This window comes from Pinus tabuliformis, chromosome 4_2 (genome assembly GCF_031772625.1).
Source record: "Pinus tabuliformis cultivar Carrire ecotype Pingquan chromosome 4_2, CPIR1, whole genome shotgun sequence".
Taxonomy (NCBI): Eukaryota; Viridiplantae; Streptophyta; class Pinopsida; order Pinales; family Pinaceae; genus Pinus; species Pinus tabuliformis.
Window position 1 is genome coordinate 859,311,159 of NC_142304.1, and position 24,852 is coordinate 859,336,010.

At 35.8% G+C, this 24,852-nt stretch overlaps 1 pseudogene; it reads right to left on the minus strand.

The window, feature by feature from the left end:
* Positions 1–3,529: 3,529 nt before the first annotated feature.
* LOC149172372 (uncharacterized) lies at positions 3,530–9,151 on the minus strand (annotated as a pseudogene).
* Between the last annotated feature and the right edge of the window lie 15,701 nt (positions 9,152–24,852).

Sequence of the window (24,852 nt, forward strand, 5' to 3'; positions counted from 1 at the left end):
AAATATAGTAGATGACGTTTAGTCCTGCAAATCCAAAGAATCTCGGTCGTCGTCGTGATAAATGCTACGAAGGCAAGGCCTCTCTGCATTTGAGATTTTAGAGCTTTCAACGCTTTCGATGAAGTAGTCGTGGGTATTCAAATTTTCGTCCATGCGACCACTGTATATTGCAAGATGAAAGGGAATACATGGTTGGATTGAATTCAACAGGTTAGCTTAAGAGCTGGAAAAGAGCTCAGATGGATTAAATGGGAAGACAATTGTTGCTTCCATGGACAGATTTCAGATCGTATCAGTGATGTAGGTAATAGGCCAACGCGATAGCATTTTGGAGACTCTATCTTCACGTTGTTTGTTTATCGTTTATCAATATGAGTGGACCTGTCAGCGCATAATGCAAAGGCTAAAGCTGTAGCTAAAGGCATATGACAAGGTTAATAAGGGCATTTAATTAAAACCAAGTAGTGTGCAGAATTAAATGGTTAAATGATTGTATAGAGAATTAAATGGTTAAAAAACTTTTTTGTGTGAATTTTGCGTAGTTATGTAATATATATGTTTGGTGTGTAAAATTTTATAATGGACAACTAATGAATGAATAGATTAACATAATTTAAATGGATGGTTATCAATTTTTTTGGTGCCAAAAGAATATATCATTAATTTAATTATGTCAGTTTGTTATAAGTTTATAGATTTTATTGTGCTTTGGGCGTCAAGAGCATTCATTACAGGTTATTTTTATGAGATCCATGTCAAGAGTATTCATTACAGGTTATTTTTATGAGATCCATATGTGTGAGATAGGGCAAGTTGTATGGTTAAATTATGAATACATTCATTATCTAGACAATTATCCTACATAACTGTGAGATACATGGAGCTATGTTATTTGATAGATGGGAGCTAATTTTTCTTAACAATATAAATTCACCCCACTTTATCGTGGAGATTCTTAACCTATAAATAGGCTCAATTACAATACTATTGCTTTCTAATACCACATGCCTAAAAAACTAGAATTTATGTTCATATGTTTTTTTTAATTAATCAATTTAATTAAAAGGGTTTTTTTTAATTAATTAATTAATTAAAAGGATAGAAGGAACATTCACCTCTCACTATTACTCAAAATATTCTGGAATATTCTATGGAAATTAAATCCCTACCATCTACCTCATAATTATTGATAATTAAATTAAAATCTCCATTTCAAAATAAACTATGGTAACATTTGAAGATATAAATGTAGATATAAATGATTACATAGTGTTTTTCAAAGTTAGCTGAAAAATATCTCACTATTTCTACTCAAAGAGATCTAATATTGATACACTCTTATTAAAATGGTTTGAAATAGAGTAGGAATATTTTAGATGAAATTATGAAATTATGAAAAAATTATGAAATTATACATTTTCTTTGCTTAAAAATTACTTTTAAATATATAAATGAATCCACTTCTTCAAAACCTGAAAAACACTCAAATAATACAAATTACAAAATTCAAACTTACCATTCCAAAAATCTCCACCAAATTTTAAACAAAATCCACGAACAAAAAACAATTAATATCAACATTACTTTACTTTATAACCTATAGCTTCTTTGTTCTTCTCAACGACGATACAAATACTCCAACATATATGTTAATTCAAAGGATAAAACGGTGAATAAAAAAGACTTTGTATATTCACATACTTTTTTTAAAACACGACCGAGTACAACCAATGTTAATTTCATTGTCTACTACCTTGTTATCCCTTCCGCACGGCAGGTATAACGCATTGGGTATGCGTTGACTATGAATTAATCCGGTTTGACAAAAAAAAATATTAAACAACTGTTTCCAAAGTTCACATTATAAACTAATTAAATTAATTTTCCATATATTTTAATTTAGGCATATAAAAACGTTGGAACTTCTAATCATAAATGAGCATTATTTCATAGTTCAAAAAATGAGGATGACGTAGCAACGACTCCAAGTGTTTCAGGGTTCAGAAAATGAGGACAGCGTGGCAACGACTCCAAGTGTTTCAGGGTTCAGAAAATGAGCACAGCGTGGCAACGACTCCAAGGACTGTTGCTGAAAAAATATCTCCCATAAATTTATTTGTTTCCGCGGATCTCCTATACGTCTATTTAAAAAGTTGAATGATAAATTAGTCATCCTTTTGCGCCAGCTAAAAATATAGTAGGAAATTGACTAGGTATCCTTTTGTGATTCTTATTAGGTATCGATGGTATCACACATATTCATATTAATATTAATACTATAATACTAGCATTTGCACTTAGAGGTGTAAAAGAATGGTAATAGGAGGAGGCGGGAAATTTGGAACGGTAATAGAGTGGGGAAATTTGGAAGGCAATGATCAACTGAAATTTGGATAATTATTATTTTTTTAAATAAGAGAACGAAGCTTTTTAAATTGTCTATAATACACTTATAATGGAAGGCAACAATTTATAAGGACAAGATATTCACTAAAAAAGTTTTGTTGAATATCTATCTCAAACAATTCAAACTCAAAAATTATCAATATTGCAAAAAATTGATTCATGAATACAAATTTTTTTGTTGAATATCTATCTCAAACAATTCAAACTCAAAAATTACCAATATTGCAAAAAAATGATTCATGAATACAAATTTTCCCTAGTTGTCTTGCTTCCATAATATTTAGAATCACTAAATGACCAAATATTATCGAAGTAAAAAAATTATCATGCTTAGAAAGTGTGAAAAGGAATAAGTCCCAGCAAAGCAAATGTTAATAAAGGAATTATTATTTCGATAAAGAAAAAATATTTGCTTATTGCAATTGTTAATTTTGAGTGCCCCATCGACAAAAGTTTTAATAAATATTAACACTTCAATTGTAAATTATGTATGCTAATTTTGTCTACAACTTACTTCTATGAGGATGCAATATACATAATTTGGAAAATTTAATTGTATCTACCATAATGGAGGAATGATACATCGAATCAGGTTTGCAATCATCATATTAGATTTGAATTTTTTTATGGCAAAAGAGGTTGAGCTTACATTTTGTGATAGTGGACTTACAATCTTCGACATTATAGATTGATCATATATTATTATCAAAGACACTAATTCCTATTGTACTATCAATTTACCCTCACATTATTGAACACATTTCTTATAAACATTTCTTAGTTGTTCAAAAATGGAAATTACCAGCACATATGCAAATTTAATTCCAAAGAGTTATGTTGATCAATAACATTTTTCACATTCCATTTCTAAAATGTCATCAACTATTCAACTGACACTGGCTACCTATTGATGAGAAAATGGTCACACCTCACAACCTTGTCATACTATAGGATAATGTTGTCCAATTAAAAGAACCTAACACAGTCATCTGTTGTACATATTTTCTCTACATATGTGCATATGTTCAAGGAAACCTGCTTTTAGTTATTTGGTCCCATATTAATGCAATCCAATATGCAACACTCCAGGTTTGGCTTTCTAAATCACCAGTAAAGAAACACTTCATATTAGAGAATCAAGATAAAAATATTCATGTCGTTTGTTATATCCAAGCAGGCTGCCATATGTTCGATCGGCAACACCAATAAAAAGTGACTCAGTGTCTGGACTAAATGATATTCCAGTTATCTCCCCAAAGAAATCAATTTCCTGGCTCTTATTATAGTTATGCTTTGTATCAAATATATGGACAAAATCAGCTGGCTCGGCCATGGCCATAAACTGTCCATCTGATGAGAACCTTATAGAACGTATGGCACCTAAGTGGCCCTTGAGAACTTCAAGAGAGGTTTTAGTGTTTCTAACATCCCAAAGCCTGCATGTGGAATCTTGGTTCCCAGTAGCAAATATTCGACCATCTAGGTGCCATGCAGAAGCAAAGGAGTAATCTGAATGGCCTTGAAGAGTTGCAATAGTCTGTAAAATGCAACATACAATCAGAACAAATAATTGCATTTCATGCAGATAACACCTTGTCAATAAAGCTACATTTTGGTTAAATTTTGAACTTACGAGGTGTGAACTAATTGATAAGCATAAAGCAAAACACCATGCACCCCAATAGGGTTTCTCAAGAAGTTTTACATACCTTTCCTATTTGACAGTCTGAAAGCAAACCCTCGGCATTGTCCCCAACAACAATGAGCAATTTTTTATTTGGACTAAAAGGAGTATGTTGCATATCATCCTTATTATAACAAAGTGTGAAAAACAACAAAATAAAAAGGAATTAACGTAATTTCACTTTCAAATTACAACTAACAGACAATAAAGTGTTGTTAAATCATTTGGTACTTTCATTAACGTGCTAAGGGAATGAGAAGTGCCTAATCAATGCAAATCAATATATGTCAAAGACTCGTACACCATAGCCATTACTTAAAGTCATGAAATGGTTTTCTCCAGTGTATAACACAGATCCATGATGCAAATGGACTTTAGTCATAATGTGGCATAACAACTAGAGAAGATAAATCAACAAAAAGAACTTTCTATCATTGGATTTTGTGCAACTTTGGAAATATTGAAAATCAATTAAAATTCAAATACAAAAACAATTGTTACTCCATATGTACCTAGAATTGTGGTAGATCTTCACAACATTCATGATAGCATTATCATCATAAGTTATCTTTGAACAATAACTCACATCAGTTCAGTGTACAAACTGCACCATAAAAGAGAATATGTGTATCATACCATAAACAAAGATGTTAAAAAAAAAAACCTCATAGATGGTTATAGACCAAACTTCAGGAGAAAATATTATAATCTAACCTTACAAATAAGCTCTCCCTGGAATCCACATGCAACTAGTAAATTATTCTTCACAACCATGGTGCTAATCCCCATGAGTGACCATGCACTAAAGTTCCTGGATGGACCCGTTTTTGTCAGGCACAAGTCAGTAATAAGGAAGCCAAATATGTGATATTGAACCAATGAAAATGACAATTTCCCACCATGTATTACTATGATGAACATTGACTAAACTACAAAAGGACATAAGCATTCACATATATCATTTTTAAACACCTAGTGTAAGCACTATGGACAAGATGGATCTAGATAGCTTAAAGAGTACCTCTGATGGTGCAATTTGCCCAACAACATTAAGAAATTCAATTTTTTTACGAGATATTGTAGACCAATGTATAACATAATAATTTGATAAAAGATTGTTGCCCAAACCAAGTTCCTCGACTACAACATTCTATAGTATATTATAATTAGTCCACATGAGCTTGCAATAGACATTATTCATAATAAATATTCAAGTCTGATAAAGTATTACACTTAAGGCCATTCAAATATAATACATATAACCATTAAAATTATTGCATTCAAAAAAATTATCACTAGGCTCCCAACATTCATATATACATCACATTCATATCTACATTTGGGGTTGACTGTATAAATGACTTGAAAGTGTACAATTGTAGACTTCACTTCTCTTGTATTATTATTAGCAGAACTCATAGAAATTCCCTCCTTTCTGAGTTCTTTTACACACCTACACATGGAAGTAAACTACAAAGATATAGTTGAAAGAATTAATTTAACCCATCATAACTTAATCAAAACTAGCTAGAAAATGAAACAAGTTAATATCGGAAGGTGGGAGTGCCAAGTTCACTCCTAAATGGAAAATATGAAGAGAAACAAATGAAAGTAGAATGTGGTAAAACAAAGGAAAAAGTACAAAAAAAATTGTTTGCCTTCATATGCAAAAAACAACATTTTTCCAGCTACAAGACTCTCCCCACGTTATCTAGTTCATCATGAATTTGCGACAGATTCTCATAATTTTTGTACCGCTCTAACTGGGTTTCTCTATATTTCTCCCTCATAAAGTTCAGCCTATCCCAGGGTATTCCTTGGATATCTTTCCCTCTTCTGGCTTCCGCTGCAAATATGTCAGTTGGTCTAGTTATCTGCCCAACAAGGAACTACATATGAAGTGTGTAATGTGGAAGATATATCAAATTAAAATTAAAGGAAAACCAACAATTGGAGAAAGTTATCAAATTAATCACTTGCTTTATCATCAACGTAAATGTGAAAAATAACATTGCATAAGAAAACTCAGGCAGAGTACCAAATTGATTGGTCGCACTATTGCTAGAGTAAATATACAACATTTATCAGGATACACATTATATATACTTCCACTCAAATCCAAACTTATCACCATAGAAAATGAAAATGAGTTTCAAAGACAAAATATAAAGGAGTTTCAGTGCGAGGAAGTGGGAGTTGTACCCCTCATAAGTTAAAGCCCCCCTCACCAAACTAACTTTGACCCAATTCGGATCTAGCCCCATAAACCCCAATAGAACAAGTAGAGATAGTCCTCTGTCATGGCAACGTTGTTGTCGATCTCGCACCATCGGATGTAATTCTTGCTCAGATCGAAGTATGCCTGATGGGTGTAGCTCGCCACAATCTTGGCGTTATCGCCATGTACAACTCACCCTTCTCATTAAAGGCCTCTAGATAGTTTCTATCCATTTCGTCAAAGGCATTTGGAGAGTTGAGTCATAGTAAGGCCAGGCGGAGGTGTCCCATGCCATGAGACCGTTTATGATGTTGTTGAATTGGTTGAATTTTTCCTATACGTCTCCCAAAGCTCCACTGGTGGGGAAAGAGGGCACGAAGAAATAGTTGGCCTTGTTGTCAGTTGGCTTTGGTGAATACGTCCTGCCAACCCTCGGCCGCTGAGGGAAAAGGAATAACTAGTGTAAGATTTCCACCAAGAGTCGTCGCTACCCATCCAGACGGAGAAGAATTGATTTCCTTGGGATGTCAACTAGTTTGGGTGGCTTTTGAATCTGGTTAAACAATGTTGGCAGGGATGTGGTTACCATTAGAGAGGCTCTCGCTTGCTAGAGTCTATTGCTCCTCTCACCTCTTTAGATGAACTTTGTCACTATGCGACCCACCACCACCTGCAACAAAAGACATATTATCCTCCCCCTCATCCTCGTCTTCTTCTTGATCCCCTGGGATTTGAGAACTTTGGCATTCTTTTTTGCAGCCATGGGACTCTTCTATTTTAGAACCATTGCTAACAGGTCTCGTATTAATGCAAAGCGTGCGAAATAGGCACACCCTTTTGCTAGTATTGTTGTGTAGAAGAAGAACCTGTTGCTTTTGTCTTCTTCTTTCTCCCCCAGAGGTTGAGAACTCTAGCATTCTTTTTTGCGGCGATGGGACTCTTCTGTTTCAAAACCATTGCTAACAAGTCTCTTATTCGGTCTTGTAATGCAAGTGAAAAGCATTTGAAATGGGCACACCCTTTTGATGCTATTGTCGGGAAGAAGAAGAACCTATTGCTTTAGAAAATTGGTCATCGGTCTTCTGCAACTACAAATACGAGCCTGGAGGGGGGAATTTGTACTCAGAGGGTTGTTCCCAGAGAGATTTCCAATAGCGGTTTTTAGCATTCAGTGGCTTTGAGTAGGGCAGATTGTAGGTTTGTTACAACATTCGGGTTGTAGTATCTTTCATTAAAGCACATGAATAACAAAGGATCTCACATTAAACCATAGGAAGAACAAAACAATGACACCTGTCAAGACACCTGGAAGCCGACGAATCTCTACATTGTCATTACAAAGAACCTCATAATAGAGACGCCTTATATTATATTATCTAGTTTAGAATTGTAAAGTGTTAAATTTATTTTAAATTATTTTTTTCTCGGTAAAGACTAATTCTATTATAGGGCAAAAAGAATAAAGTTACAAAGAGGCAAAAGCCTCAGCCGAGAGCATTTGATTGCTTTCAGTTCAGCAAAACTGTCCCAGAATTGGGAAAACCAGTTGCAGTGAGCATAAAAACCATACATAGGAGCTTGAATACTGCAAGAAAGCCAAAATGGGGACTTGGGATAGCCCTCTTTGAAACAGTGGAGACAAACACCTAAAGACCGAGATGTTGTACATGACATCCATAAAACCACATACTTCCGGACCACATAGACAGAGAGCCAGACTACTGAGCCGAAAAAACAAAACCAGAACAGCAAAACCATAAACATCCAAACCTGACCATTGATCTGAACCGAAGCTTCTGGTAAGACACGAAGGAGTCCAGGTGGCCTTACATGGGGTCCATCAGCTCCTCAACAATAGGGCAAGCATTGCCATACCACATATCTCCATCCCGAACCTCGACACCAACCCCGCTGCCGCTTGGAGGGTCCTCCGCTGGACGGGTGCCACTGGAGCTGCCCGCAATGTTCATCGATATTGTGGCCTCATGCGAGCTGCCACCTGGTGGCCGAGCTTTGCCTGAATTGTCACCCTCGCCATGCTGATCGCCACGCCTCTCCACCAAACCTTCTTCTGCCAGATTCTGCACAGTGGCGAAGCCACCCACAGTTCTGTGAACACCCTGAGGATGCTCTGCCACAGAACGCGCAGGAGCTTGAATCTGAGCTTCTTCCTCAGAAAAAATGACCGTGATATTCGCCGTGATGATGGGCCTGTTCAGGCTACTCTGAAAGCTGAGACGAGTAGTTTGGAAGGCATTGTGCAGGAAAGGTCTGCTTGAAGGGCTGGGAGGAGGAGAATTTTCTTGGGATGAAGGCAGAGAGGCAAGGGGCAGAGGTTGATCAACTGATTGAGCCGTCTGAGGCCGTGCGCGACCACCACGGGATCCTCCATGGTGGCTTCTCATGCGATGACGCACCATGGCTGAGCAGCGAGGGGAAAGCTTGGGAACACTGGAAGCTTTAGGGGGGAGCCGAGACTGCACAGAAAGATCCTGAGAAGGGCTCAAAGAGCAAGGCTGACAATGGGATAATGAAAGTCCAATTCCAGAATCAAAAGCCAGCAGGAGCCAGCAGCGATTGCTTAAAGCCGTTTTGCTGTAGAGGAATCCTGCATTGGACAGCCAGAGAATAGAGAACAGGGAACGAACAATGAGTTTGAAGGCCGACTGCTCCATGAATAAACCAAACGCTGCCTTGTCTCGGCCGATGTGAACATTAAATTCAGTCTGCAGGCGGACCTGCTCGCACCTTATGTGAGCTAACATGAGCCAGGTATGGGCTTGGAGAGGTGCGTTGGCCAGCAGGTGGCAAGGCCGAGCGCCGTCGCTCTTTAATGCCACCATTAATAAGCATTAAAACCACCCACATCCGGGTTAAATTTATTTTAAAATTAAGAGCAATAATAATTTTATTATTTTAAAATTAAAATTTTAATTTTAGTAATAATAAAAAAAAAAAAAAAAGTATTTATTTTGGTAAGTATGTGAAAATGTAATTTATAATTTCATACACTTATAAAAGATATCTTAGATATTTATTTCACTTTTTTATTTTAGGGGTTTTTCTCAAGATGGAAAAAATAATTTTGATAAAAGTGAATACCAAGATTTTCATAATTTTAATAAAAGTAAATACCAAAATTTGGTTAAGAAAAAATAATTTTAAATTAAAAATAATAATTTTATTAATTGAAAATTATGATTTTAATAAAAATTAATAGTGAAATTTTATTCTTTGATATTTTTGTTTTTTCTCAATGAAATTTAGTATTAAAATATATTTTTTATATAAAAAAAAAAAAAAAAGTGAATATTAGAATTTAGTTTATGTAGATTTAATAACTCAGATTTATCATTTCAACAATTTTTAGCTAGATTTAAAATTGTTTTGGAAAATATGTTCAAAAAAAAACAAACAAACAAAAACAAAACAAAACAAACAAAAAAAACTAAAATATTATTCCATAAAAAATAGGCCAAAAAAAAAATATGATTGACTAATTTATCCATGAACTACCATACAATGAACCTCTTCACCAAACACCCTAATGTCAATTGTTGTATATTTTATAGATAAACCCTAGGCAAAAATAGAATATAAATTATATAAATTCAACAATTCAAATTTATGATTTCTACAATTTTTAACCAAATTTTAATTAAAATTCATTAAGAAATATATTTTAAAAACAAAAACATAAATATTTAAAATACACTAAAATTTATAATCAAATTTAAAAATAAAAATATTGAAAAATTAAAATTCATATAAAATAATATTACATATTCATTTTCCAATCTTTACATTTTTTAATATATAATAAATGAACCATGTACACATTTTTTACAATTTTACCATGATAAATCTTTTTTTTTTGGACTACGCTCGGCCTAAACCCCACATAAACGAATTGTTCTACAGCTCGCGGATACCATGATAAATCTATCATATGTATAAGATAGTAAATATAAAACACTGCATGATTGAAAAATCATATGACAAGTTTGACCTCCTTTTATGAGAACACAATATAATATGTTAAAACAATCATATGGAAAGTTCAATTTTGCCTATTATTATCCATGCCATGGGCAGGTAGATAACACATTGGATATTTTGGTCAAACCCATATTAGTTTGGGTTTGACCAAAAATATTTGCAGATTTTCTATAGTTTAACCTTGCAAATTAAAATTTATTATTTTTTAATAATAAAATTATTTATTTATCTTATATTTCATTAGTTGAAATTTTATTTTGCAATGATTTCAAGTGAGTACTATAGTGTACCATCCAATCAAATCAAATCTACACTGAAGTGTGCCATTAGTGAATTCAAAAATCATGAGAAATTAGTCAGTTATGACTACCTCTCATGGAAATGGTCATAGATGAATGACTTGCTTAACGCAGTTGAATCCCAAAAAATGACATCTAACATAATAAATGTTAAATCAATTCATATCAAAGGTTCTGAACATAGGTAGATTTCATTAGATTTTATCAGGCAGGATCAACAAATATTAGTAAATTGTTTGACAACAAGAGTCTGACATTGCAACCATTAGCCTGTATAATACTGTCATTCAAAACTTACAAATAAAGACAAAATCTTTGCGTCTTAACCATAGTTAATGGAGATGCCACTTAATTCCAATCAAGCACAATGCCACATTATGCCTACCAGGTCAATATCCCATAAGTATCGTGCTCAACATAAGTTCAATGACAATAACTTTGACCTTATAATATGAGCATTATATAAAAAAAATTGTCATCATTCAATGTTAAATAAATAAATATTAAAAAATTGCTTATTATCATTCTTATATATATATATATATATAACCTACCAAAAAAATACTTAATTACATTAAAAAATCAATAATAAAAAAGGGGTTAAACAAATATTCATATAACTTATTTTACAATTTTATTATTGTTTGGAGTACTTACTATTAGGGTCCTATAATTTATAGGATCTCAAGGTAATTGAGTATTGTATCTCAGAATTCTTATTTTGTAAATACTTTTCAATCTATCAACCATTTCCAAATAAAAAGAAAAAATTGAATAGAAATTGAAAAGAGGGTATAAAGAAGAAAAATAAAGAGAAAAAAAAGAAAAGATTGAACCCCACCAAAAGAAAGAAAATAAAAAAAGAATAATATTGAAAGTGTCGCAAGTCTAAATGCCACTACTCATAGATAGTTTTTGCTTCATTTCTCGAAAATAAAAGTTGTGTGCAGCTTGTTCAAAATGACACAATCGCTAGTTTTAGTTTAATCATACAGCCTAATCATGATTGAACTCTTTTAAATTTCTGTAAATTAAGATAGAGAATAAAGATTTACTCAACAGTTTAATCTGGGTAAATCATTAGTTAGGTAGAAAATGACATTGATCCAACTGTTTAATCTGGATCAATAGGAGAAATAAGCGATAGGTTAGATAGTTTTTCATTCTGTGTAAAAGAAAATAAAAATGGGTTTGCTAGTTTAAGTGCACCCTGGAGACAAAAATAGAAATGCTAGTCTAGCTAAGGGTAGGTAGATTAGGTGATTTGGTAAATATTTGCCTATGTAAATTTTATCCTAAGTTTGAGGATATGGCACAAGAGGCAAATGTGCATGATATGGATAAAGTATTTCAAAATGTCTTATTATTCATCTCTTATCCTAAGTTCAAAGGAGAAACATGTGTATCAGGATAAAGTACTTTTTATCTTACATTTCCCCTTATCCTAAGTTTGAAAAGAAATATTAAAGTGCATGATGACAGATGTTGCTTGTCGCTTGGGATTAAAGTTCAATCGCATTCAAGGCCTCAGGATCCGCTCATGTAATTAATCGACAAACCTCGTCCATTTTCGCCTCCCCCCCCTTCGCATTATGCCTTTACTGCTGGGAGGGGGGGTCCAGAAAGTGGTTTCTCCCACCGGGCCCTATCCCTTACATGGCGCATTCCAGTGATTTCGCAGTCCCCCCACCACTGAAACCATTAACCGCCCTCTACCCCCTCCAGAAACCACCTTTCCCTTGTCCATCATGTCTCGCCCCACCACTCACTCCCCACCACATGACATGACTATTGGACCAATTGAATGCGTTCCCAGACAAATAATCGTTCTTTATTTATTTCAATTTCTCCCGGGTAAAGATTCAGCCTAACAATCTCACGCCATTTCTAATGGGACATTCCTCACTGTGTTTAAATGCCTCTGAGCCTGTCATCCTCACCCCTTTTCACTTCTTCGCTTATGTTACTCATAATTTCCCACAACGATCTCCATCAGAGCCATTCCACGACCAAAATGCGACAGAAACTGACTTTTCTTTCCATTTTCGCTTCACAGTCCATTATTTTGCTGTCCTCGGTAAGCCTCTTCTATAAATTCATCTGGTTCATAGATTATTTACAATCATGCCTCCCAAGAGTAAGACCCAAGATAAGACCATTAATCCTTTAATTCCCCCTTCTGTCGATTTAGATCATATACCATTAGCGGATAGAGATTATAGGATAAATGATACTCAATGTGACTGCAATTTTCTGGAATTGTATTATTGGTTAAAGGATAAGCACACAGACAAGATTGATGAAATTGGGCTCTCGGAGTCCAACCTCCCACATTATATCTTCCCCTTGACATTCCAAGCCCCAAAATTTACCAGAAGGTGTCAAGCTTGTTATGTCCCTACCCAGAGGGCCATAATTGCCCCTACATGTGACATTCTTTTCACCATTACAGCCAAATCCATTGACCAAATGATGTTGGCCCCCACTGTGGAAAATGCTGCCCCTTTCTCCCTAGAAGCCCTCACCCAGCTTTATCAAAAGCTAGACTTTTCCACCAGAGCCAGAATTTTTTAGATTTTCTTGCCAAAGAATGCCCAATTACCCAAGAAGAATCCTCCATATCCTTCTTCCATTTTCCCTGATGAGGCCAAGCAAATTATTTCCATCATTTCTTACATTTTAGGCTATCATTCTGATCAGTGTGGTAGAAGAGCCCATTTTCGGATTCCTCTCCATATTTTCCACAAACAACAGGACCTCCATCGTATTCAACTTCAGTCAATTCCTAGCTGACAATATCCATGAGCAATTTATTAAGTTTCCTACAAAGCAGGTGTTTAATTACACCTCTGTGTTGATTTATATGTTCCTTATTTTCAAGCAGACAAGATCAGTTATGCATTGCAAAAGCTAGATGATGTAGGGAACTAGCAACCGGTGATCTTTTGGACCTCATTGGTCATGAAAGAACAACATAAATTCACCTACAAGCAATTTATTGAAGACTTTGTTCATCCAGCCATGAACATTCTGAATTGTGCAATACAACCCAGAATTAATGAGGAAATCACGAGAATTCTGCATCTATTAGACCAAGCAAAGACGATGATTGGTATCTATATCAAAAAAACACATAGATTAGAGTTTATGGCTATGAATTGGCCCCCTATAAACTCCCCCAATACCTCCCAATGAGGATCTTTGCACTAGAGTATATCAGGCAGATACTAAATTTCGATGACATTGACTTTGTAGTGGCCAAGAAGAAGGCTCAATTCAGAATAAAGACATAGGTGGGCCCATTTGTGTGCAACACCAAAACAATAGGTGAGGAGGCAGGCAAAATACTGAAGGAAATGAAGTTTAGTTTGAGCTTTACATGGTCTTATGGCCTATGTGGCATCATATCAAAGCTCATAGTGGAAAACAAGAACACTCCTTACATTCATACTTCAAGGCCAGACATAGAGTAGTATGCCAATCAGCTGGAGTGGTCAGAAAATACCTTACAGGAAGCTGAAGAGAAGCTTGTTTCTACTTCCAGTTTGCAAACTCCAATTCCTTAGGAAAAGTCAAGCAAAAGGTAGAGGGAGGAAGGATCATCATCTACTACTGGAAGTGAAGCTAGAGAATTCAGAATCAGTTATAGAAAGAGACCAAAGGTAACTCCCAGACCAAAAGTAGACAAAGAAACTAAAGAGCAGGCAGCCATCATCATCATAGATTCACCACCTGCAACTACCAAGTTCATTACATCTCCTTCTGAACCTTCATCTTGACAAGGTCATAAGGAAATTGAGCTGGAATCACAAACTGTCCAAACGGATAAAGAGAAGACAATTTTAGAAGGTACATGGAGATAAAGTTTAGAAATGAAATTCTGAATAATATCACTTATAATCAATTCTAGAAGCAGACCTCCAGCTCACAGAGTAGGTTGCTGTTAGTTTTTGACAAAGAGCATGGTAAAATGAAAATGGTCTTTCTTGAGGCGTAGATTCCACAACCAAAATCAACAACAGACTACAAGAGTACCACTTTTGAATTCAGCACAAATAACATGCATCCCATTGATCAAATGGAGATGCACAAGAAAACTGGTGAAATGATATCTTCTACGCTAACTAACACTGCCATGTCCTTATCTAAATTGCAGGTTTCTTTTGCAAATGTACAGTCACAGTTGAAGATGGAAAAAGTGTCCTCCTTGGCCAAAGATAACAGGATCAAGTCTTTGGAAGACTTGGTGATTAAGATAGGGTATGACCCTAAAGATGTCAATGTTGCTAAGGAGATTGTTAAAAAGAAGAACTTGGACATTGCAGCATTGAGGAAACAGCTCAAGCTACCAGCCACAGAAGATCCAATGACCAAGGATATTGAAGAGGGTGAGGCACAAAAAGTAGATATGATGAAATTAATCATAGAACAGAATGTGTAGATTAGGCAGCTAGAGGCAGAATTGGAGAAACTGATAAAGGAGAAGGAAGACAGTCTGAGGATGGCCATTGTCCCCCTGGATGTCGTACCTATTTCTTGGCTTCCACCAATAGGAGCAACTACTACAGCTACTTCCTCCACTCAAATTGCAAGTGCTGAATAGGTAATCCAGACACTACAAAACATGTCACTGTAGTCAAAGGATATTGAGACTTTGCAGATCCAAATCAAAGCTTTGGAAGTCCAAAAGCCAAAGTTGAAGCTACTTGGACTGTTGAATTGGAAAAATCCCAGAGACTGTTGGAAAATTTATGCCAAGTAGAGAGAGATACTTCAATTGGTCAGACCTTGGCCCAAGGCAAGGAGACTATTTGGATGAACATATTAGATTCTATGAATGAGATTTGGCCTTCTATCCAAATCATTTTTGAGCAGAAAGAGCATATAGAGAAGGCTACATAAACTATTGTGCAAGGAAGAGAAAAGCTGGGAGAAATGCCAAAAGAAGTTGCTAATATAATTAAGTTCCTAAACTCAAACTCCAGATATGAGTTGGAGAAAGTAGGAGTCAGTGATAGAACTACCACCATTTAGGAAGTAAAGAAATTATTGACAAAAAGGAATCTCATTGATTAGTTGGAAGGAAGGTGTGAAACCTTAGAGCTGCAGGTAAACGGGTTTACAAACAGAATTGAAGCCTTAACGGAAAAGGGGCTGCCCAATATCTATGTCATAAATGACAAGTTGATCACTTAGGAAGACTATATTCTGAAGATGAAAGAAGTGGCTAAAAGCAGCGTTAATTTAAGTGGAATTAAAGGAAGTATGACAAAAAAGGCATTCCTGGAGACCATGTCAAACGATCTCCATGTGCAGAATGAGGTAAAACATATTTTTACCGTAAAACCAACTTTTTCCAAATATACAGAGGTAGATTAAATTTACCGCAGGGTAACAAAGTTACAGTGCCAGATGAAAAGAGATGGGAAGAATTAGTTGATTTACAGGATTGAAGGATGACTCAGGAGTGGTAAAACAACTTGCCAGCGCAACAGCTAGCATGAGGGTCAGTTCAGCATCGCACACAGTTTCAGGATGATTAGGCAACCGAAACCATCAAAACAAGGCCATCGTTCTCTTCAACAGCCTGTGTGGCCTACTCTTTTGTGAAGATTAGATGATATAGTATGTAATTAGGCTAATAATACACTTTTAGTTTGACAGCAATTTTGTAATTTTTATTATAAATGCTTCACTGTTTGAAGTATCAAGGGTTGATTTTCAAATGTAATTTCCTTTTGCATATTGTAATTTTCAAAGCACTAGACCATCAATAATACAAGGACCTTTCACAGGATTCATGTGGTGTACTAAATGGTGATGTGTCTCTTCTATTTATTTGTGTAAACACTACTTTCCTTTCTCTGTCATTCTGAATTTCTAAATTAATCAATAGAAACTGTGATAAATAGGATTCATTACTCAAAGTGCCCTATTTTGGTTGTTGTTAATTTTAATGTTTTCCACTGAAGTCGGATCAAGGAATTCTTAATTGCTCTTTGGTCTCTACTGAACCTTACACTTTTGCTATCCCACCATCCATTTAATTTTTGAAAAGATCTAATTAGTGCAACCTAGCTTTCCCTGTGAGAACTCCTTTAAAAATTGATGCAAAACTCCAGTTTAATCTATAGACTCCATAGCCCAATGGAATTATAACACTCAAATCAACCAAACCTTTCAAACAAAACAAACAAGTACAATCATAACTAGCCTAAAATTTACACTAAAACAAAGCTAAATTAAATAGAGAGATCCCTCTCTGAAGCTGGCAGGGCTAGATCCCAGCTTCCAAAGTGGTTTTGATGTTGTCCAATGTGTTTACTCCCTCAACCTCAAAAATACAGAATGACAACATAGTGGCGACCATACTGGGGAAGAATACTTAATCTGAAACATTTTATTCCATGGTTTTTAATCAGTATTTCATCAAGCAACTGTTATATCATTATTATGAAATACATGATCTGAGGTTGTTATTTTGTAAATATTTAGTCTGTCATTGATTTTGATTTTCATTTGTGTGATGATTTTTAATAGACCTAGCTCCCAAAAGAATTTTCACTAGATCTCATGCTGACCCTAATCCTGCTGAATTTGTAGATAACCCTGAGAAGTTGGTGAGAAAGAAAATTTTTATAGAGAGTCAAGGTAGTAATAGCCCATTGTCTAGATTCAATTCTCTTCCTGAGAATATTCCTTTGTCAAGGTCTAATTCTCTCCCAGAGAAATTTGAAACTATACAAGATATAGAGTTTGATTTGCCTTTCCAGCATAGTTTGTTTAGATCAAAGTCTGAGGCTTTTGTAGATCAAATTGTCATTGATAAAGCCCTACTGCAACCATATATACCCTAGACCGAGCATTTTGAAGCAGATTCTGATCTAGAGTCCTTATAACAATTTTACAAATTACAAGGTCTAGTTTCAATGTTGGATCAAGCTATTGAAGAAGCCTTTATTCAACAATCTGTTGAATTTTCTGCTTTAACAGTTGCAGCAACCTCTTTGTCTAGTCAATCTTCCCAATCTGTTCATCTACAGCCTCCCAGTCCTACTCATTCCATAGTTTCAACTTCCTCACTTGTGATCTCTCAAACTGTTATTCCTACTATCCTTGTAGTTATCAAAACTACACCTCCATTAGGTCCATCTTCAAGTCAATCTTCTAGAACAGTTATGGCAGGTAGGTATGCACCTTTGGTGTTACCAGGCTAGCTAAATGTTATGCCTAGAGATTACCAATCTAAAATTGTGACCTTTGATAACACTGGTGCTTATACTGCTCAACAGCATGTGGATAGGATGAATGATGTGTTTGACCTCCAAGAAGTAGATGAAGTTGATGTTAAAATGAGATTGTTTGCTCAGAGTTTAGGAGGTGATGTCAAGAAATGGTTTAGGAGTTTACCTGCAGGAAGTATAGCCAACCTTGATGCTTTCCATCAAACCTTTTTAGCTAGATGGGAGATCAAGAAAAATCCACTTCAACTCCTAAATGAATATAAAAGATTGAAAATAAAACCAAATGAAAGTGTGGAAGAATATTATGAATGGTTCAATATTGTTTACAACAACATTCCACAAGACATCAAGCCCTCCCCTAGTCTAGCTCTGATTGATTTTCTAGATGGTTTCGATGTAGATGGAATATCTACTTAGAGAAAGAGACTCGACAACTTTGGAATAGATGCAAGCAAATGTTATCAAAGTCGAAGCTAACATCTTAGCTAAGAAGACCAAACTGAAATCTGAATCCAGAGTTACCATAAAAGAGGAACCTTCAACCTTTGTTGTTGATCATAAAATTGATAACCTAGTGAGAGTAGTGAATCAGGTGATGCAAAGAGTAAACATTAATGACCAAACTCAAGTAAAAGAGAACCAAAATCCCCCCTCAAACTAGAAACCAAAACTTTAGAAGGAATGTTCCCCAAATTAAACAAAGAGAACATTTAAGGGTCCAGACCAACAGGTTCGACCTCATTTTCAGGAAAATTACACAGATGATGAGGGAAATATTGTGGAATATTTGGAGGATAATCAAATAAATTTGATGGGAATAAGTGATGATGAAGCAATTTTCCTCACTCAAGAAGAGCAGGAATGTTTTCTCCTAGCCCAAACTGAATTGGATTCCAAAGAGTCAGATGAATATAAACAAGGCTTTGAAAATGCCATAATGGAAGTCCACAGGCAATACAACCTTAGGAGTAAAAAGAATCCAGACACTCTCAATGCCAAATTCTCGGATAATCCTGCTAAAAAGTCATATGAAAATGAACCTAGGAAAACCACAAATAGTCTTCCTAAGAAAATTGTGGATAATTATAGTAAGAAAAAAGTAGAAATCCCTGTCAAAAAGGTTGTTGACAGTGCTTCTAAAACTACTCAAAAAGAGGTCCCAACCACCAGTCAACAAAAAGAGCCTATAACAAAACAAATCACAAAACAATTTGAACTTCCCAACTCAATTAATATTCAAACATCATTCAACATTGAGAATGAACTGGAAAAATTGAATATTCCTATTCCTCTCACAAAGTTAATGAGACAAAATATGTATAGACCCCAAGTAATGAAAGCCTTAAACATTGGGGAAAACAATGACTCTGTAAATCTGAATGATGACCAACCTAAACTCTTATTTGGACCGAAAGTTGAGGGTAAACCACAGGAAGGAGGAGTTCCTCCATTCTATGTTAGCCTGAATATTCATGACAAGATTCTCCATAATGCTATGTTAGATTCGGGTGCATCCCACAATTTAATGCCTAAAGTTGTGATGGAGAAATTAGGACTTGACATTAATAGACCCTACAAAGACTTGTACTCCTTTGATTCTAGCAAAGTTAGATGCTTAGGTCTTATCAAAGACCTATGTGTTACTTTAGCCCAAATCCCTGCTAAAAGTCTAGTAATGGACATAGTGGTTGCAGATATTCCCCCTAAGTATGGCATGTTGTTGTCACGCTCATGGGGAGAAAAATTACAAGGTACCCTATAGATGGATATGACCTTTGCTACCATACCAGTTTTCGAGTAGCAAAGAAGACTATATAGGGAAACCTTGATGAAATTCATGGTGAGTAGTCAAGACAAGCCTCACAATTATCCACTTTATTCTGTTCATTCAGATTTGGATTCTTTTATTCTTTACAATGATGGGGATATCAACACTCAAGAAATCAATGTTGAAACTGAAATTTCTAAAACAGACCCAACCCAATTACAAATAACAGAACTAAATACTCCTCCTGGACCTCTTTGGAACATGAGTTTTGATGGATCTTGTAGCAAATATGATGCTGGAGCAGGAATTTGGGTAGTGAACACAGGAAATAATCATGTTGAGGGTCACTCATACATGCTTAATTTTCAATTTACTAATAACATAACAGAGTATGAAGTCCTTATTTTAGGATTGCAAATGTTAAAAAGGTTAGGTGCTAAAAGAATATCCATTCAAGGGGATGTTGAATTAATTATCAAACAAATTAAAGGAGAATATTCAGTGAAACATCCTAGGATGAAAGCATACATAAATGTTGTGCTTGATTTCCTAGAAAGTTTCCTTGAATATGACCTTTCTGCAATTCCTAGAAAACAAAACATCATTCCAAATAATCTGGCTTTTTCAACTAGCTCTTGTAAAATGCCTTATCCTAATCAAGAATATGTATTGGAGGTAAAACACCGACCAGTTGTACCTGATAACATGAGATACTAGCAGGTGTTTGGAAATGATAAACAGATTGAAAGTTTCATGCAATCAAAAGATGAATTTCAAGAGGACAATATTGATTTGGAGTCTAAAGTGGATAGTCAAATTGTTGAACATTCTGATCCAGAAAGGCAATTAGATAATTTAGATGTAAATACAACCGTAGATGAAATTGTAAATAAACTAGAATTGCTTGAGATAGATCCTGAAAAGGAAGAATTTGAAACACTCCAGCTTAAAGATAATATTTTGCCTAGGGGTCTAGCTCCACTAGAAGAATTATTTGATTTCAATGATGTGGCTAAAAGGCCTAAGATTGAGCCCTCAAGAATAGTTGTTGAAGATTGTAATTTAGGTACTGAAAAAGACCCAAAAATCATAAAACTGTCTAAATCAATCCCAGCAGCTGAAAAACAAAAATATATTGCTTTATTCAAGGAATTTAGTGATGTTTTTGCCTGGAGCTATGAAGATCTTAAAACATATGACACATAAATTATACAACACAAAATTCCAATTAAAGAAGATCATAAACCCTTTAAACAAAAACTTCGCAGAATAAATCTGGTTTTGATGCCTTTAATTGAGAAAGAAATCAAAAGAATGTATGATTCTAAAATCATAGTTCCTCTTAGGTACTCTAAATGGGTTTCCAACATTGTACCAACTAGGAAGAAAACTGGTGAAATCAGATTGTATATAGATTTCGGAAACCTAAACAAAGTTTCCCTAAAAGACAACTATCCCTTACATAAAATGGATCATATTCTGCAAAAGGTAGTTGGATCTTCTAGGATATCCTTATTAGATGGATTCTCAAGTTATAATCAGGTCTTAGTTCATCCAGAGGATCAAGACAAAACAACCTTTACCACTCCATGGGGTACCTTCATGTATGTGAAGATGCCTTTTGGATTAATGAATGTTGGGGCCACATTTCAAAGAGCAATGGATATTGCTTTTGCTGATGAAATTGATAGATTTATTGTGATCTATCTAGATGACATAACTATATATTTTAAATTTGATGAAGAGCATCTCATGCACCTGAGAAGAGTATTTGACAACTGTAGGAGGTTTGGGATTTCACTAAATCCTAAGAAAATAGTGTTTGGCCTTGAAGAAGGAAAACTGCTTGGTCACATCATATTTAAGGAAGGTATTAAAATTGATCCCAAAAGGATTGAAGATATTCTAAAAACAAATCACCCAAGAAATATTAAAGAACTTCAGTCACTTATTGGGAGAATAAACTTCCTGAGAAGATTTATACCTAACCTTGCATAACTTCTTAGAAACATCACAAACATGCTAAAACGAGATTCTTAAATCAGGTGGAACCGTGAAGCTAGGTAATCATTTGACCAGGTTAAACAAGCATTAACAAAGGCACTAGTCCTTATTAGTCTAGATTTTACTAAATATTTTATAATTTTTTTGTTTGCTTCTGAACATATTGTTGTAGTTGTCCTTTTGCAGAAAAATGTTGATGGACATGAACAACCCATTGCTTTCTTTAGCAAGGCTTTAAGGGATGTTTCACTTAAGTACAACATAATGGAAAAACAGGCTTTTGCATTGATAAAAGCAATTAAATATTTCAGAGTATATATCCTTCATTCTCATATAATTGCTTATGTACCAAATGTTGTAGTTAAAGACATCTTGACATAGAATGGACCAGATGGCAAAATAGGCAAATGGATTGCCATCATTCTGGAATATGACATGGAAATCAAGCCAACCAAGCTCATCAAAGGACAGTGATTAGTCAAATTGATAGATAAACCTAATTTTAATGCTTTAGATATCAACTTTGTAGCTGAATTGGATGATTAAGAGGAATAGGTGACTCCACAACTAGATGAGGTTTTCATGACCTCACCCTGGTATGTAGACATTATTTATGTTTTATTTAATTTAAATGCTCCTCTTGGTCTAACAAAAACAAAGGCTAGATTTCTTTTCCTGTGGAAAAAGTCGTAATTTCTATTAAGTCGAAGAAATTACATTCTGTAGATGCTGCACATATGCATACTGAGGCAGGATACCTCTCAAAAAACTCCTGAAGGAGACTTTCCAATGTTCCAAAAGAAACTGAAAACAGATATACCATCATAAGATAACCATCCTCTCCCCGAACTGTTTGTCCACGCAGGGAGTTCGGAGAGGTATTAGTCCAAAAGACTATCTGTGAAATAGAGAAAAGAAACATGTATAAACTGTGTTTTGTTGTGCATCTATAGATGCCGCTCTAAAAAAAAACAGAATAAGAGAGATGACTACGATTACCATAGTCGATGTTGTCCATTATAATAGTTATGTATAATAAGCATGAAAAATAAAGAACAAAAACAACACTCTGTGCATGTTGGGACCCCTTTCAGTTCTGAGTGTCCCTTTGAGCCTGATAGTCATCAAAGGGTCTGTGATAGTGCTGAAAAAAGGTTCCATCCAGGTCTTCTTGTATTAGCCAGTCCGCTTCTTGCCTCTGCGCTGCTTGCTTGGATAGGTAGTCCGCCCGAGTGTTGCGCTCCCTGTAGATATGTCGACATTCAAATTTTTCAAAAGCATCTGTTAGTCTGAGTGCCTCATCCAAAATGTGTCTCAAAGAGAATGCAGTGCAAGATGATTTTCTGGTGAGCCAATTGCAGACAATCTTTGAATCTCCAAATAATTGAAGTTTTGTACAGCCTTTCTCATGTGCAAAATAAATGAGGTGTTTTGCAGTGGAGAGCTCAGCATAGTTGTTTGTGCCTCTTCCCAGGTGGATTTGCAGCATGTAATAGTGGTTTTCTCTCATGTAGAGGAGGGCTCCCCCCCCACAACCATTCTCTTGGGCTGAGCCATCAAAATAGGCCCAGGGGAAGGATTTATCTATAAGCTCAGGGGTAATGTTCCTAGGGGGAGCAGATGGAGGATCATCAGGAATGATAGCAAAATCCGCAAGTAGATGTGCAATAAGAACGGGCCAATGAGGAGGTTTTTGGTCAAAAATTGCACGGTTCCTTGCTGTCCAGATGGTCCAGCACATAAGGAGAGGGATATTTTTGTCTTTTCCAGAGTGTTGTAGCTGCCAATTTTCCCAAGCTTCGCTTATGGATAGCCCTTGCCATTGGAGGAGTGAGGAGGAGCGTGAAGAGAGTAAAGACCATTGTTCTTTAATGACCGGACAGGTGAGGAAGAGGTGTTCTGTATCTTCGTCATTTCTTTTGCATAAATGACACCAGAAAGGTCCATAGAAGGATCGCTTTTTTAAGTTTGCTCCCGTGGGTATTTTGTTGAAGAGAATAGACCACATGAGAAGGCGCGTTCTAGGGGCTGCTTTTAGATGCCAGATTAATCTCCACCAATGCTGTGTATTGTCTGGCAGAGATGGTTGCATGAGTTGTAGATATCCCTCCTTTGGGGAGTAAGAACCATTCTTAGCTTGTGCCCAGACAATCTCGTCCTCCTCCTCCAATATTCTGATATGTGCTTGAGTGAGCGCCTCCGTGTATGACTCCCATACTTGTCTCCATTGATCCAGAATATGAAGGTCTTGTGAGGTCCTCCAAGCCTGATGGAGAAAACTGGAATTATCCTGGTCAGCAATGTGGGCAATGTGCGTGACCCCCTGTTCCCTGAGATGCGATAGAAGTTGTTCAGGTAGACTGTGCATGTTTCCACATCCGATCCAGGGATCAATACCTATTCGGACAGAGTTTCCTTGTTTTATTCTCCAAGTTAGGCCTTCCCGAATTAGGGGGAGTGAGTTTAGTACTGCTTTCCATATGATTGAATGTCTTCCACCTCCTCTGTGTTCCCTGCATACCCAGCTAAATATGCTTTCCGGGGCGATGTATTTATCCATGACTACCTTCTTCCAGAGACTATGTGTAGTGAGGAGTTGCCATCCCAGCTTAGCTGCCAGAGCCTTTGCAAATAAGTCTAGTCTCTTTATTCCCCAACCTCCCCATTTTTTTGGTCTAGCTATGGTATCCCATTTTACCCAGGCAAAGAGATTTCCTTGTTTATTCCCCTTCCATAGGAATCTGCAGCATATTTTTTGAAGCCTGGTTAAAATCCCTCTAGGGATCCAAGCGAGTGACATCCAATACACCGGCGTTGCTTCCAACACTACTTTTATTAGAGTGAGCCTTCCTGCTTTCGTGAGATATCTATTATACCAGATATTTATCCTTTTCTCCACTTTAGTGATTAACCATATCCAATCAACTATTTTGTATCCTCCATGTTTCACCCTGAAACCCATATATTTCAGCCCTTCCTCCATAGCGTGTATATGAAAGGGGAAGCGGTTTTTGTGTAGATGACTTCCTGAGGAGTGCATCCCATCTCTGTTATGGTAGATTTTTGAACATTTATGACCATCCCTGTTGCTTTCTGGAAGAGATCAAAAACATATCTTAGCGCCGAAGTGTCAGCCATACTGCCATTTAAGAAAATCAATACATCATCCACAAACAGTAGATGTGTGAGGGAACAGTTGTCCGAGATTTTTATCCCTTTTAATCTTCCTC